A 13,569-nucleotide genomic window follows, 5' to 3' on the forward strand; every position below is an offset into this window, starting at 1 on the left:
GTAGTGCGCCTCCCGCGGAGGGCCGCCTGAGGACTGGGCACTAGGTTTCCGAAGACTACTATTCCCAGCGTGCCCCGCGCGGGGGTCACGGGGCGCTTGCCCTCACGGCCCCGGCCGTCAGCGCTGGGAGGAGGAGCCGGGAAGCTGGCTGCGGCGGGCGGAGGGAGTGCGCGTGCGCGGTGGGCCGGCTCGCCCGGTTCTGTCCCAATCATTGTAAACAGGCGGAGGCTGGGGCGGGGTGGGAATGGGGCGCCCGAGGCCGGCCTGGGGCGCAGCGCAGGAGGCGGCCGCGGCGGCAGCAGCGTGAGAGCAAGGAGGCGGCGGCTGCGGCGGCTGGCGGTCGCGCGGCGGCGGCGGCGCAGGTCAGTGGCGGGCGGCAGGGCCCGGTGCCTGCAGCCGTCCGCGCGCCTCCCCGTGGCGTCTGTCAGGCAGCGGGCCGGGCTATCGCGGCCGGGCGGCGAGGCGGGGGCGTGGCTGCCGGGGCGGCTGGGCAGGGCGCTGGTCGGCGGCTCCGGCCCGCGCAGCCCGTTCCTCCGCTCGCCGGCCTTGGGTCCGGTCGAGGAGGGTGGAAGCCGGGCCCTTCACCGGGGCGCGGGCCTCGGATGGCGGAGAGGGACTCGGGCTTTTACGTAACCGCGGCAGGGATGCTGGAGGGTCTCCGGTGCGCGCCCGGCGCGGAGGGAGGCTGGTGGACGCCGGCGTGCTCCAGGGGCGCCGGCAAGTTCGAGCTGGGAATTCTCAGAACTCCTGGTCAGGTGGGCTTGTGCCCACAGGCTCTTGTGGAGGTCAACTGGGGGGTGGCTTTCAGTTTTTTTTGTTTGTTTCTTGTTTTAAACGTTGTGAGAGTGAAACAGGTTTCCCCGCATACCACACACCCGAGCCTCCCTCAAGTCCTCACGCCCCTCGGGTTTGGGAGTCGTGACTCCAGAGCCTCCCCCCGAGCAAGCAGAGAATCTTCTCCTAAGGCCTGGTTGAGTGCTCGAAGGTGATCAAGTGTTAACTCGAGCGGTTTTGACGGTGCGGGTGAAAGTGCTGTGGTTTGGACGCCGCGTTCGCGTGGACGCGCCGGGTCTGGAGCCGGTCACCGCGGGTCTCCGCCCTGCGGCCCGGGTGGTGGTGCAGGTGCTCGGCGGAGAGGCGCTCACGTTCTCCGGAAGGCGCCGGCCACGGGCGGTTCGCTGGTCACGGAGTCTTGTCTGGAAATGAGAAAGATAATCCATTTTCCGCCTTCCGAATTAGCTTGGCCACTTGGTAACTCCTTTTTGAGTGTCTTCCTGAGGACGAGTTAATTGCTGTCAGCTGTTTCGGCAGATGGTGCCGGCAGGAAGGAAGTTGGTTAGCAGAGGGGCTTCCACTTTTCAGAGTGACCCATAAAAGGAAGCGAGGTGGGCTAGCTAAACAGGAGCCGCTGGGAAGTAATTTTTTAAACAAAGTATCTCGAAGCTGCGAGAGATAATTATCTCTTTAAAATAGTATTGCTCCTTTTAGGTCTTATAGGGACTATTTCTCCCTAGATTTAGAAAAATAGAAGTGGTATCTGAAAGTACATAATAACTTTAATTACGGTGTTTCCTTTAGAAAGAGAGATTGGGCCCAAAATGTAACTCAAAAGTATGTTCTTTCTTTTTTAGAAGAAAATCTCCAATAAAGCTTTTGTTAGTATATGTAGAGGAAATAAGTAAAAGTGCAGGTCATTTAGTTTAATTTCTGTGTAGCAGGTACTGTGAAGACTTGCAGATGGATAAAGTAGTGCCCCTGCCTTCAGGATGCTAAGACTTTATCTCTTACTTGAACTTCCATGAAGACAGTGTGTTTTTTAGATTGCTTTGACTGGAGGAAGGCCAGGGGCACAGTGGGTATACAAGGGAGGTAGTGGTCAGTTTTAATGGAGCAGGGAGGAGAGTGTAGAAGGGGGCAGTGGTAGGGAAAAGTGTATGGGAAGGGCTGAAAACAGTGAGGAGACAGGCTCAGACAGGATGGGCTCTTTGGTAGGAGGATCTGTTTGAGAAAAGCCAGGAGTCCAAACTTACAGAGTGAGTGTGGGATCTGCAGGTATGGCCCACAAGGGTGGAGGGTGGTGGCAAGCTGTGAAACCCAGGAGGTAGGCAGAGGCCACCTTAGGAAGAGTCTTGTAGACAGGTGAAGTAATTTCAGCTTTAGCTTGAAGCAGAGGGGAGTCACTGAGACAGGATGAAGAGGCCTAAGCCTCTCTCATAGGGAATAGAGTTACAGAGTTACATTGTAACTCTCCCCTATGTGTCAGGCATTGTATTAGGTGTTTTAGACTTGATGTCCTTAAACTTGAAGGCTTTGGCATGAGGGAGGCAGAAATTGCAGGAGAAGAGGTTAAGGCCAAGCGAAAGTTGAACCAGAGGACTGTGAGGATGGAAAGTCGTTCTCTGCAGCTGTAGCATTGGGCTTATGGGGTCAGTAGCAGAAGGTGAGGCTGCACAGATCGGTCCCCATGCCATTCTAAGGGTTCTCGAGGGCTTTTTCTCTTGGTAATAATAGAGCGTATGGATTTTAACCAGGCAAGAGACATGATAAGGTTTTCATCTTAGGAAAATCACTCTGGTCTCTTATAGATGTCAGAAGGGATGGAGGGAAGACAAGGCAGGATATAGGAGGACAGTGAGCAGTTTTTGTAATATTTGAGGTGACAGATAAGGGCCTAAAATAAGGTAGCGTCAGTGGAGATGCAGCTGCTGCTAAGTCGCTTCAGTCGTGTCCAACTCTGTGCGACTCCATAGACGGCAGCCCACCAGGCTCCCCCGTCCCTGGGATTCTCCAGACAAGAGCACTGGAGTGGGTTGCCATTTCCTTCTCCAATGCATGAAAGTGAAAGGGGAAAGTGAAGTCGCTCAGTTGTGTCCAACTCTTCGTGACCCCATGGATTGCAGCCTATCAGGCTCCTCCGTCCATGGGATTTTCCAGGCAAGAGTACTGGAGTAGGGTGCCATCGCATTCTCCGGTGGAGATGCAGAGGAGTAAGTTAATAGCACAAATATTAACGAGGTAGAATTAACAGGATTCAGTGAGAATTGGATTTGGGAAGTGAGAGAGAAACAGTAGGACGAAATAACTGGATTTTAATTTGGGTGATTGAATAGACAACAGGAAAGTACACTGAGACAGGGAATTCAGGGAGATGAGCAGGTCTGGGGAAGAACAGTATTTTGGCTTTTGGATACATTGAGTAGGAGTTACCTATAGAACATGCAGGTGGAAATGCTACAGAGTCAGGTGTGTCTGGGTTTGGAGCACACGGGAGAGGTCTTGATGGGAGAGTCATCAGGATCTATCATAGGTGGTACCTGAAGCTTTTCATTAGGTAACACAGCATAGGAAGAGTTTCCGGATGGAGAATAGTCGCATTTGAAGCCAAATTGAAGAAGAACTGAAACAGGAAATTCCTGTGTGTTTAGAAATGTCGAGAAATTGTGAGAAAATGGTGTAGAAGCCCAAATGGGATCATTTCAGAAGGAAGCTGTACTTCACAACTGCCTCTCCAGAAAAAAAAATAATAATAATAAAGGAAGCTACATGCTTCCTTTGAGAACTTGAGGAAAACTGGGTTGTTAGGAGTTTGTTGAGTTTGATAACTGAGAACACTTTCATAGCATCCTACTTGGTGCTGTCATCTGGGGAGGGAGCTGTTCAATTGAATTGAGGTGTAAATGGAAAGTCAGAGTGGAGAAAGCCAATGTAGGTTATTTCAAGAATAAACAAATCTTCAGCTGTGAAGAGAAGAATAGGAAGAAGTGTTACCAGAGGTTAATAAAGGGATAGGAAGGAACTTTTAATTTGGCAAAGACCTGAGCCTGCTTTTTCCTTGTTGTTCAGTCGCTAAGTCATGTCTGACTCTTTGTGACCTCATGGACTGCAACACGCTATGCTTCCCTGTCCTTCACTATTTCCCAGAATTTGCTCAGATTCATGTCTGTTGAGTCAGTGACGCTAACTATCTGTTCCTCTGCTGCCCTCTTCTTTTGACTTCAATCTTTATGAGCATCAGGGTCTTTTTGAATGAATTGGCTCTTCTCTTCAGGTGGCTAAAGTATTGGAGCTTCAGCATCAGTTCTTCCAATGAATATTCAGGGTTGATTTCCTTTAGGATTGACTAGTTTGATCTCCTTGCTGTCCAGCGGACTCTCAAGAGTCTTCTCCAGCATCACAGTTCGAAAGCATCACTTCTTCAGCACTCAGCCTTCTTTGTGGTTTAACACTAATATTCGTACATGACTAATGGAAAAACTGTGGCTTTGTCTATATGGACATTTGTTGGCAAAGTGTGTATGTGCTTTTTAATACTCTGTCTAGGTTTGCCATAGCTGTTCTTCCAAGGAGCAAACGTCTTTTAATTTCATGGCTGCAGTCACCATCTGCAGTGGTTTGGGAGCCCAGGAAAATAAAATCTGTCACTGCTTCCACTTTTTCCCTTTCTATTTGCTATGAAATGATGGGACCAGATGCCATGATCTTAACTTTTCATTCCAGTCCCAAAGAAGGGCAGTGCCAAAGAGTGTTCAAACTACTATAAAAATGTGCTTATTTCTCATGCTAGTAAGGTTGTGCTCAAAATCCTTCAAGCTAGGTAGACTTCAGCAGTACATGAATGGAGAACTTGCAGATATACAAGCTAGGTTTAGAAAAGGCAGAGGATCACATTGCCAACATTTGTTGGATCATAGAGAAAGCAAGGGGAATTCCAGAAAAACATCTGCTTCCTCGACTACATGAAAGCCTTTGGTTGTGTAGATCACAAGAAACTGGAAAATTCTTAAAGAGAGATGGAAATGCCAGATCACCTTACCTGTCTCCTAAGAAACCTGTATGCAGGTCAAGAAGCAATAATTAGAACCTTACATGGAACAACTGACTGGTTTAAAATTGGGAAAGGAGTACACGAGACCATATATTGTCATCCTGCTGATTTAACTTACATGTAGAGTAGTACATCATGCGAAATCTCAGGCTGGATGAATCACAAGCTGGAATCAAGATTGCCGGGAGAAATATCAACAACCTCAGATATGCAGAAAGCAAAGAGGAACTAAAGAGCCTCTTGATGAGGGTGAAAGAAGAGCATGAAATTGCTGGCTTTTTCCTTATGCTACCTTTTTTGAGATATTCATATAACATAAAATTGATCCTTTTAAAGTGTACAATTCAAAGTGTTTTTACTATGTGTAGGGGTGCAGTCACCCCTACAATCAATTTTAGAGTCTTTCATTTCTGCTCTTCTTCGTTATCAGCCACTCGCCATCCTCCCTGCTTCCACTCACTAGCAACCACTAATCTACTTCTACTCTGTGGGTTTGCCTGTTTCGGGCATTTCATGTACATGGAATCATCTATGTGATCATCTGTGACCAACTTTTACTCAGCATCATGTTTTCAAGACCTGTCCATTTTGTAGCAGGTGTCAGGACTCCATTCCTCGTCATTGCTGAGAATATTCCACTGGCTGGAATATTCCACATTTTGTTTATTCATAAGTTGTTCAACATTTAAGTTGTTTCTTTGTTACGGCTATTTTGAATAGTGCTGGTGTGAATAATCATGTGCAGCGTTTTTTGTAGATACGTGTTTTCATTGTTCCTGGGTACATACCTAAGAGTAGAATTGGCCAGATCATGTCCTGAGTTTTATGTTGGAACAGTTTGAGGAACTTCTAAACTGTTTCCCAAAGCAGCTGCACCACTTCACTCTCCAGTGCAAAGATTCTCATTTCTCCATATCCTCACCAACACTTGTTATTTTCTGGTTTTTGAAAATTTAAGCTATCCTGGTAGATGTGAATTGGTAACTTATTGTGCGTTTGATTTATATTTATTTCCCTGGTGGCTGATGATGTTGAACTTCTTTTCATGTGCTTATTGGCCATTTGTATATCTTCTTTGGAGAAATATTTATTCAGGTTCTTTTCCTAGCTTCGCATTGGGTTGTTTGTCTTTTTGTTGTTGAGTTGTGAGAGTTCCTTTGTATATTCTGGATGGTAGACCGTTATCAGTATATGCTCAGTTGTTTACTACTGTTTTGTGACCCCGTGGACTGTAGCCCACCAAACTCCTGTCTATGGAATCTTCCAGGCAAGAATATTGGAGAGTGGGTTGCCATTTTCTCTTACAGGGATCTTCCTAACCCAGTGATTGAACCCACATCTCCTGTGGTTCCTGCATTGCAGGAGCTGAGCCATCTGGGAAGCCCCTTACCAGTATATGTGATCTGCAAATCCTTTCTTTCATTCTTTGGGTAGTCTTTTTTACTTTCTTGATAATGCCCTCTCATCTACAGAAGTTTCAAATTTTGATGAAGTAGAATTTATCAGTTTTTTCTTTTGTTACTTGTGATTTTGGCGTCCTGTCTGAATCCATTGCCAAGTCCACAGGCATGAAGATTTACACTGTGTTTTCCTCTGGAGTTTTATAGTTTTAGTTCTTATATGTAGGTGTTGGTTCATTTTGAGTGAATTTTTGTATATGGTCTGAGATAGGGCCTGTTTTTTGTATGTGGAAATCTAATTATCCCGTTCCTATCTGTTGAAGAGACCATTTCTCCCCCATGGAGTAAAAATGGACACATTCGTTGAAAATCAGTTGACCATAGATGTTTGGGTTTATTCTGGACTCTTCAAATCAATTCTGTAGGTCTGGAGGCTTATCCTGATGCCAGTGCCACATTGATTTGGTTACTCTAGTTCTGTAATTGCTTTTGAAATTACGAAGTGTTGAGTCTTCCCCCTTTGTTTCTTCATTATTTTTGTGTGGTTATTCGAGGCCCATTGCGATTCCATACTGAGGATCAGATTTCCATTTCTGCAATAAAGTCTTGTTGAAATTTTGCCTTGAGTCTATAGATCATTTTGAATTACAGCAATACTTTGTCATCTTAACAGTACTGAATTGTCCCATTAAAAAGGAGTTTATTTAGGTCTACTCTAACTTCTCTCAGCAGTGTTTTGTAGTTATCAGTGTATAAGTCTTTCACCTCCTTGGTTACATTTATTCCTGTTTTATTCTCTTGGCTGCTAATGTCCAGTCATTAGCAGACCAGTAAGCTACCAGGACAGCTGTGTATCTCTTGGGTGTAGCTTCAGCACTCAGCCACTTGACAGCTTTGGTCTTAGCCTTTGTTTCTGTCTGTGCACATGTCAAGATCATCCAGAGGTGAGTGGGGAGGGCTTTCTTGGGTGAGATGAGCTCAATGAGATCCACCTAAGACACTTCTTAATCGACTGGTTTAAAGACAAAGACAAGGAGAGAATCTTGAAAGTAGTGAGAGAAGTGGCTTGTCACATACAAGGGATCCTCAGTGTCATCATCAGCTGACTTCTCATCAGAAACCACAGGAGCCAGAAGGCAGTGGGATGACACAGTCACACTACTGCAAGGAAAAATGATGAGCCAGGGAATTCTGTGTCCTGAGCATGTGCATGGTGCTGGGCATCCACATTTCTCCTGATTTCCAGAAATTTGTTGCAGCAGTTCAAGGTCTTTGTTCCCCAGAACATCTCCCTGCTCAGCCTTTCTTCTCATGGTTTGGAGGGAGTGTTCACTCCAGCTCTTGCCTGATGCTTCAGGGGGCAGCGCGGCTAACACCTCTCTGGCTGCCCCCTAGCGGCGTAGCCCTGGGCGTGGGGGGAGTTCTGAGGTAACTACATTTAGGTGAGATAAGGCGGGCTGCTTCTGCACGTAGGTCTTCCAGAGACTGGAATAATTCAGTTTGTTTGCGAATGAGGTTTGTTCTGCTGTGCCAGTGCTGGTAATGTGGGCTGTTATTTTCAAGGCTGCCGCTGATCTGGGAAGCCCAGGATAGGCTCAGAGTGAGTTAAATATCATAGAATCCTATGTTCTCACTAAGATTCAACTGTTTTTCTTGAATAAATGCTCCCTGAATTGCTACAGGCTTCTGGTTAGTTTCCTGGGTTAAAGTGGATTCTGACTGATTTTAGTTGGCTCTTCTGAGGGTGAACTTTTGGAGTTCCTTAAGCTATCATTTTTGGAGAAGGAGATGGCAACCCGCTTCAGTATTCTTGCGTGGGAAATCCCGTGGACAGAGGAGCCTGGAGAGCTACAGTCCATGGATTTGCAAAGAGTTGGACACAATTTAGCAACTGAGCACTCAGGCTATCATTTTAACCTCACTCCATCTGTTTATTTAGCACTCCATTCATTATTAGGCTGCCTCTGTTACTATAGTTGACGTGAATCTTTTGTAGACAGCCTATAGTTGGGTTAGTATTTTTCTCTGTTCTTTGCTTTTTTCCTAAAGAATTTGAGGTGCTTGTAGAGATGCAGCATAATAAAGGTTTTTTGGCCGTCAAAAACAGTGCTTAGCTACTTTTGTCTATTTGGGGACAAGGTTTAACAGTGAATTTGCTAGGTCAGAGTGTCAATTTTTGGTAGATGCTGCTGAATTGCCTTCTGAATGAATCAGTTTGCACTTCTACCAGTAGCATGCAACTGGCTCATCACACCCTCCAGTGTTGGGCATCAGACTTTTCCTCTTTAGAAAATTGGTGGGTGAAAAACAGAATCTTTTAAATTCCCTGTTTTTTCATTTTAAAAGTATTTGCTTCAGATTCAAATCCTCAATCGCTTTTTGTTTTTATTTATTAGTTTGCAAAGTAATTGTCATGTCTAGTGCCAGTACTTTTTCTCCAGGTTTCTTCTTGGCTTCTTACATTTGTTTATGGTTTTTTTTTTTTTTTTAACAGTGCACTTACGATTTTCCGAACGTTATTTAAAATGGGAGTCAAGGAAAGAAAAAGCAGTAAAACTCTTCCTTTTTCACACTTTTATGGGCGGAGGATATAGTTTATAAAATCTCAAGTTTTGTCCAGGAATTTTATATTGTTGCTTTTGTGTAGTTACTGTTGTTGCTGCTTACTGAGTGCCTGCTGTAGACCATGAATACTCTTTTGTTTAATCTTGGCAGTGCTGTGGCAGGTCTCTGTCAATATTGACAGATAAGGAAACCCCATCTATGAAGAGTGATGGTACTTAGACCTGCAGCTGTGCCACATTCTCTTTCCCCATCAGGGTCTCTCCCAATTTCTTTACTGAGGACTGGGGGCCTGGGTGAGCCATTAAGGATAACACTGAAAAGATCACAACTTAATCTTTTCTGGTATATTCCTCCAGAGGTGTTATATACACATACGAGCAAAGAACATATAAACATGTATACCTTCTGTTCTAAACGATCATTGTGTAAATCGTGGAATGAGGCTTTTATTTATTGAGTGCTTACTCGACACCAGGCGCTAGGTCTCTTTCTTTGCAGTTGATCAGTTTGAATGAAGTCCATCAAACTGATCACCTGGAAAGATTGTATAGATATTTAAATGTAAAGCTTTTGCCTTAAAAGTAATTAAAAACAAAAATACTAGCTGAACAACAAAAATGCTAGCAGAACTTGTTTGGAGTTGCTTTCAGAGTGATACCTTGATAAAATGAAGCATGATCATAATCATTTGGAGGCTAAATTAAATCAGAAGCACTGCAAATTGAGAGCCAGATTTGATATTTGTATATATTATGAAATGATCACCACAGTAAATCTAGTTAGCATTCATCACCACACACAGTTATGAAAAAAATTTTTTTAATCTAGATTTACTTTTGTCACGTTTACTGCTGTTTTAATTTGTAATTCCCCAATGATATATGATATGGAACATCTTTTCATATGCTTATTTGTCATTTGTATCTTTTTTGGTGATGTTTCTGTTCTGGTCTTTTGCCCATTTTTAAATTGTTTTGTTTTCGTATTGTTGAGTTTTAAGAGTTCTTTGTGTATTTTGGATAGTGGTCCTATATCAGGTATGTCTTCTGCAAATGTTTTCTCCTAGTCTGTGGCTTGTCTTCTGATACTCGGTCTTCAGTTCAGTTCAGTCACTTAGTCGTGTCCGACTCTTTGCGACCCCTTGAACCGCAGCACGCCAGGCCTCCCTGTTCATCACCAACTCCCGGAGTCCACCCAAACTCATGTCCATTGAGTCGGTGATGCCATCCAGCCATCTCATCCTCTATCGTCCCCTTCTCCTCTTGGTCTTAAGTCTCAATTTTTATGTTCATTCTTCCACTCTTCTTTGTTCCCCTCTTTTTCTTTAATATTAGCTAAATAAACTAAATTGTATGTCCCTATATTTTGAGACTTAATCAGAATCAGGTTTTATCAGTTTAATTTTTCCAGGCCAGTGTCTCTTTTTTGTCTATGATATTAACAGCCATTGTTGCCAGTATCTATTTTTAAATTGCTTGTTAAGTGGTGATAGTCTTTTATTTCTTTGTTTATTACATGGAAGATTTTGATAAAAGGAAACTTGGCTGAACTATACTTTGTATAGGAGGGTTCAGAATAAATGCTCCCCCCCCCTTTATTTGCCAGTTATTCCAAACAACTACTTGGTTCTCTAGTTCTCATATCCTCCAAAGTGATCAGTGAATTTTATTTTTAAATATTTTTATGAACTCGTGGATTTAAATATACTTGATACTTCAGTTTATGGCAGTTATTAATTTTATTGGTTCTCTTTGGCATCTTTGACCAGTGGGAGCATCTTCTAGATGACTTCTGAGTCCTTTTGTCTTGATTCCAAGCATCTTTCATTTCTCTTATGACTTGATATTTCAGCCTCATACATATCTTATGTATTTGACCTGGTGTCAGCCTAACAGAAATGTTTAATAGTATGTTAAATTGTATTGTTAGGCTCACACAACTAAATATGTATTTATGTCTTAGCAACTTTGAATTCAGTTCAGTTGCTCAGTTGCGTCCAACTCTTTGAGACCCCGTGGACTGCAGCGCACCAGGCTTCCCTGTCCATTGCCAACTCCCGGAGCTTGCTCAAACTCATGTTCATCAAGTTGATGATGCCATCCAACCATCTCATCCTCTGTCATCCCCTTCTCCTCCTGCCTTCCAACTTTCCCAGCATCAGCATCTTTTCCATTGAGTTAGTTCTTCACATCAAGTGGCCAAAGTATTGGAGCTTCAACTTCAGCAGCAGTCCTTTCAGTAAATATTCAGGGTTGATTTCCTTTAAGATTGACTGGTTTGATCTCCTTGCAGTTCAAGGGACTCTCAAAAGTCTTCTCCAATACCACAGTTTAAAAGCATCAATTCTTTGACACTCAGCTTTCTTTGTAATTCAACTCTCACATCCATATATAACTACTGGAAAACCATAGCTTTGACTAGACAGACCTTTGCCTTTTCTAAATTCAGGTTGAACATCTGGAAGATCATGGTCCATGTACTGTTGAGGCCTGGCTTGGAGAATTTTGAGCATTACTTTGGTGTGAGATGAATGCAATTGTGTGGTAATTTGAACATTTCTTTGGCATTGCCTTTCTTGGGATTGGAATGAAAACTGACCTTTTCCAGTCCTGTGGCCACTGCTGAGTTTTCCAAATTTGCTGGCATATTGAATGCAGCACTTTAACAGAATTGCCTTTTAGGATTTGAAATAGCTCAAGTGGGATTGCATCACCTCCACTAGCTTTGTTCCTAGTGATGCTTACTAAGGCCCACTTGACAGGCAACTTAGTAGCCATTTGAAAAAAATAATACACATAAGCTGAAAGAGAAAATCATTTTTATCTTAAAAAATTAGTGGTTTCTGTGTGTCCATTAAACACTGCAGCTTATGATACTTTGCAATCAGATTGAACATCACCACCCTTATTTCTTGTTCCATGTTGATTTTTTAAAAACCCCTATAAAGCCCTGCTGTATGAAGGTATGCTGTTGAAGGGGATGTGCACAGTCAAGTGTTGAAAGCCACCTTCTTTTCTGGTAGCTGTGCAGTGTCTGACAGGTGTCGAGTAGCACTGTGCTTCCCTCAGTTTGAGCTACCTCAGACTCGTGGAGTTTGCTCACAGTGCCCTGGGTCCCTCTGCACACTGTCGGGGAACAGTGGACTAGATGCTTTTACCCACTGTCTATTGTAACCGATGGTGTGCATTTTAAAAATTATTAAATGAGGTTTATTGGGCTCCCCTGTTTCCAAGCCAAGTTCTGATTTAAGATTTGCTTGAGACTAGATCATGTGATTATATGAGATGTGGCAGGAAAGATACCACCTGTCTCCCACCTGTTACTTTAAAAATGTGCTGTTTTATTGTTACATTCCAAGTGATATTTATTAAGTTTTTTAAATGTTAATTTTTATTGCAGTATAGTTCCTTTACAGTGTTGTGTTTCTGCCGTACAGCAAAGTGCATTGGCTGTATGTATACACATACCCCTCTTTTTTGGATTTCCTTCCCACTTAGGTCACAGGGTGTTTTTATAAGAAAACTTTTTTTGGTCCTTGGTGTTTGTGACTGCTTATGATATAGCACTTCGGATTTCGTGTAAAGGCAGTGGACTTTTCTCTCCATACTTACTATACATACATGCCCTTTGATTTGGACAGCTGTGTGCAGAACTGAACTGTGTCTTCCCCAGCCTTTCAGCCCAGGCAGAGGTGGAATTATTTCTGGCTGCTAGATACTGTATGTTCTGGCTGCTCATTTCCTGACACCTGGAGTTCTGAACCTCAGAGTTTTTATGTTCACCTAAATAATGGACATGGTCTGTGCTTTGCAGATTTCTGTTTCATCCAGAGGTTGATTTTATATTGCATTATATCAGTTTCCTAAAATGTGAATTTTTCTGTTTTCTTGTTAATAATCATGTAATAGTAATTGTCAGCCTTAAAAAGACATTCATATGTTCGTGTTCATTATCATGAACTTTGGAATTTCACATCTTTTAAACTGATTTTGATAACATATATCTTAGAGATGTCTCATTATCTATCTGTTTACTTTTGGCTGTGCTGGTCTTCATTGCTGTTCATGGACTTCCTGTAGTTGCAGCAGATGGGGGCTGCCTGCCAGTGGTGCCTAGGCTTCTCGTTGCGGTGGCTTCTCTTCTTGCGGAGCACAGGTCGCGGCTCCCGGGCTCTGAGCGCAGGCTCAGGAGTTACGGCACGTGGGCTTAGTTGCTCTGCAGCATGTTGAGTCTTCCGGGTCAGGGATCGAACCCGTGTCCCCTGCATTGGACCCTGGACTACCAGGGAAGCCCTCTTAGGCATATTTTAATCAACGACACTGAGAATGTTGAGAAGCTGAGTGGAAAACATAAATCACGGTGTCATTCAGTGAATTTCTCTATGGCATATGGGGCACTAATTAAAAGTGTTTTGGCTAAGCCCCTGGGGGTTGGGGAGAAATTAAAATAAAGATTAAATTTAATGATATATAAGATGACTGCAGAAAAGAAACAGTAACTCGAGTAAAATGTCTGTTAAAGTACTTGTTGTTTAGTCACTCAGTCGTGCCCGATTGTTTGCGACCCCGCCAGGCTCATCTGTCCTCACAGACCTGAACAAAAGTTGGGAGTTTTGAAAGGACCAATTAGGTAACAACCCAGAGGGCTGACAGTTGGTCTGTGGGGGTGTGCGTGCTTCTGCACCTGTGGATACTGCCGTGCGTCACAGGCACAGGCTGTGAACCTCGCGCGTGTTAGTGTGGCCGGGACTTCTCTGTGGATGATAGGAAACTCCCTAAG

At 43.8% G+C, this 13,569-nt stretch overlaps 1 protein-coding gene across 2 annotated transcripts in view; it reads left to right on the forward strand.

The window, feature by feature from the left end:
• The first annotated feature begins 204 nt into the window (after positions 1 to 204).
• Positions 205 to 13,569, forward strand: part of RALBP1 (ralA binding protein 1) — a 40,247-nt gene continuing 26,882 nt past the window's right edge. Inside the window, exon 1 of one of the 2 annotated variants that reach the window (XM_019986767.2) lies at positions 205 to 362. The gene's annotated coding sequence lies outside the window, so the exon portion shown is untranslated. Of the gene's footprint in view, positions 363 to 549; positions 756 to 13,569 lie in introns of those variants that run through there. The other variant, XM_070778949.1, reaches the window with a different exon arrangement.

This window comes from Bos indicus, chromosome 24 (genome assembly GCF_029378745.1).
Source record: "Bos indicus isolate NIAB-ARS_2022 breed Sahiwal x Tharparkar chromosome 24, NIAB-ARS_B.indTharparkar_mat_pri_1.0, whole genome shotgun sequence".
NCBI lineage: Eukaryota > Metazoa > Chordata > Mammalia > Artiodactyla > Bovidae > Bos > Bos indicus.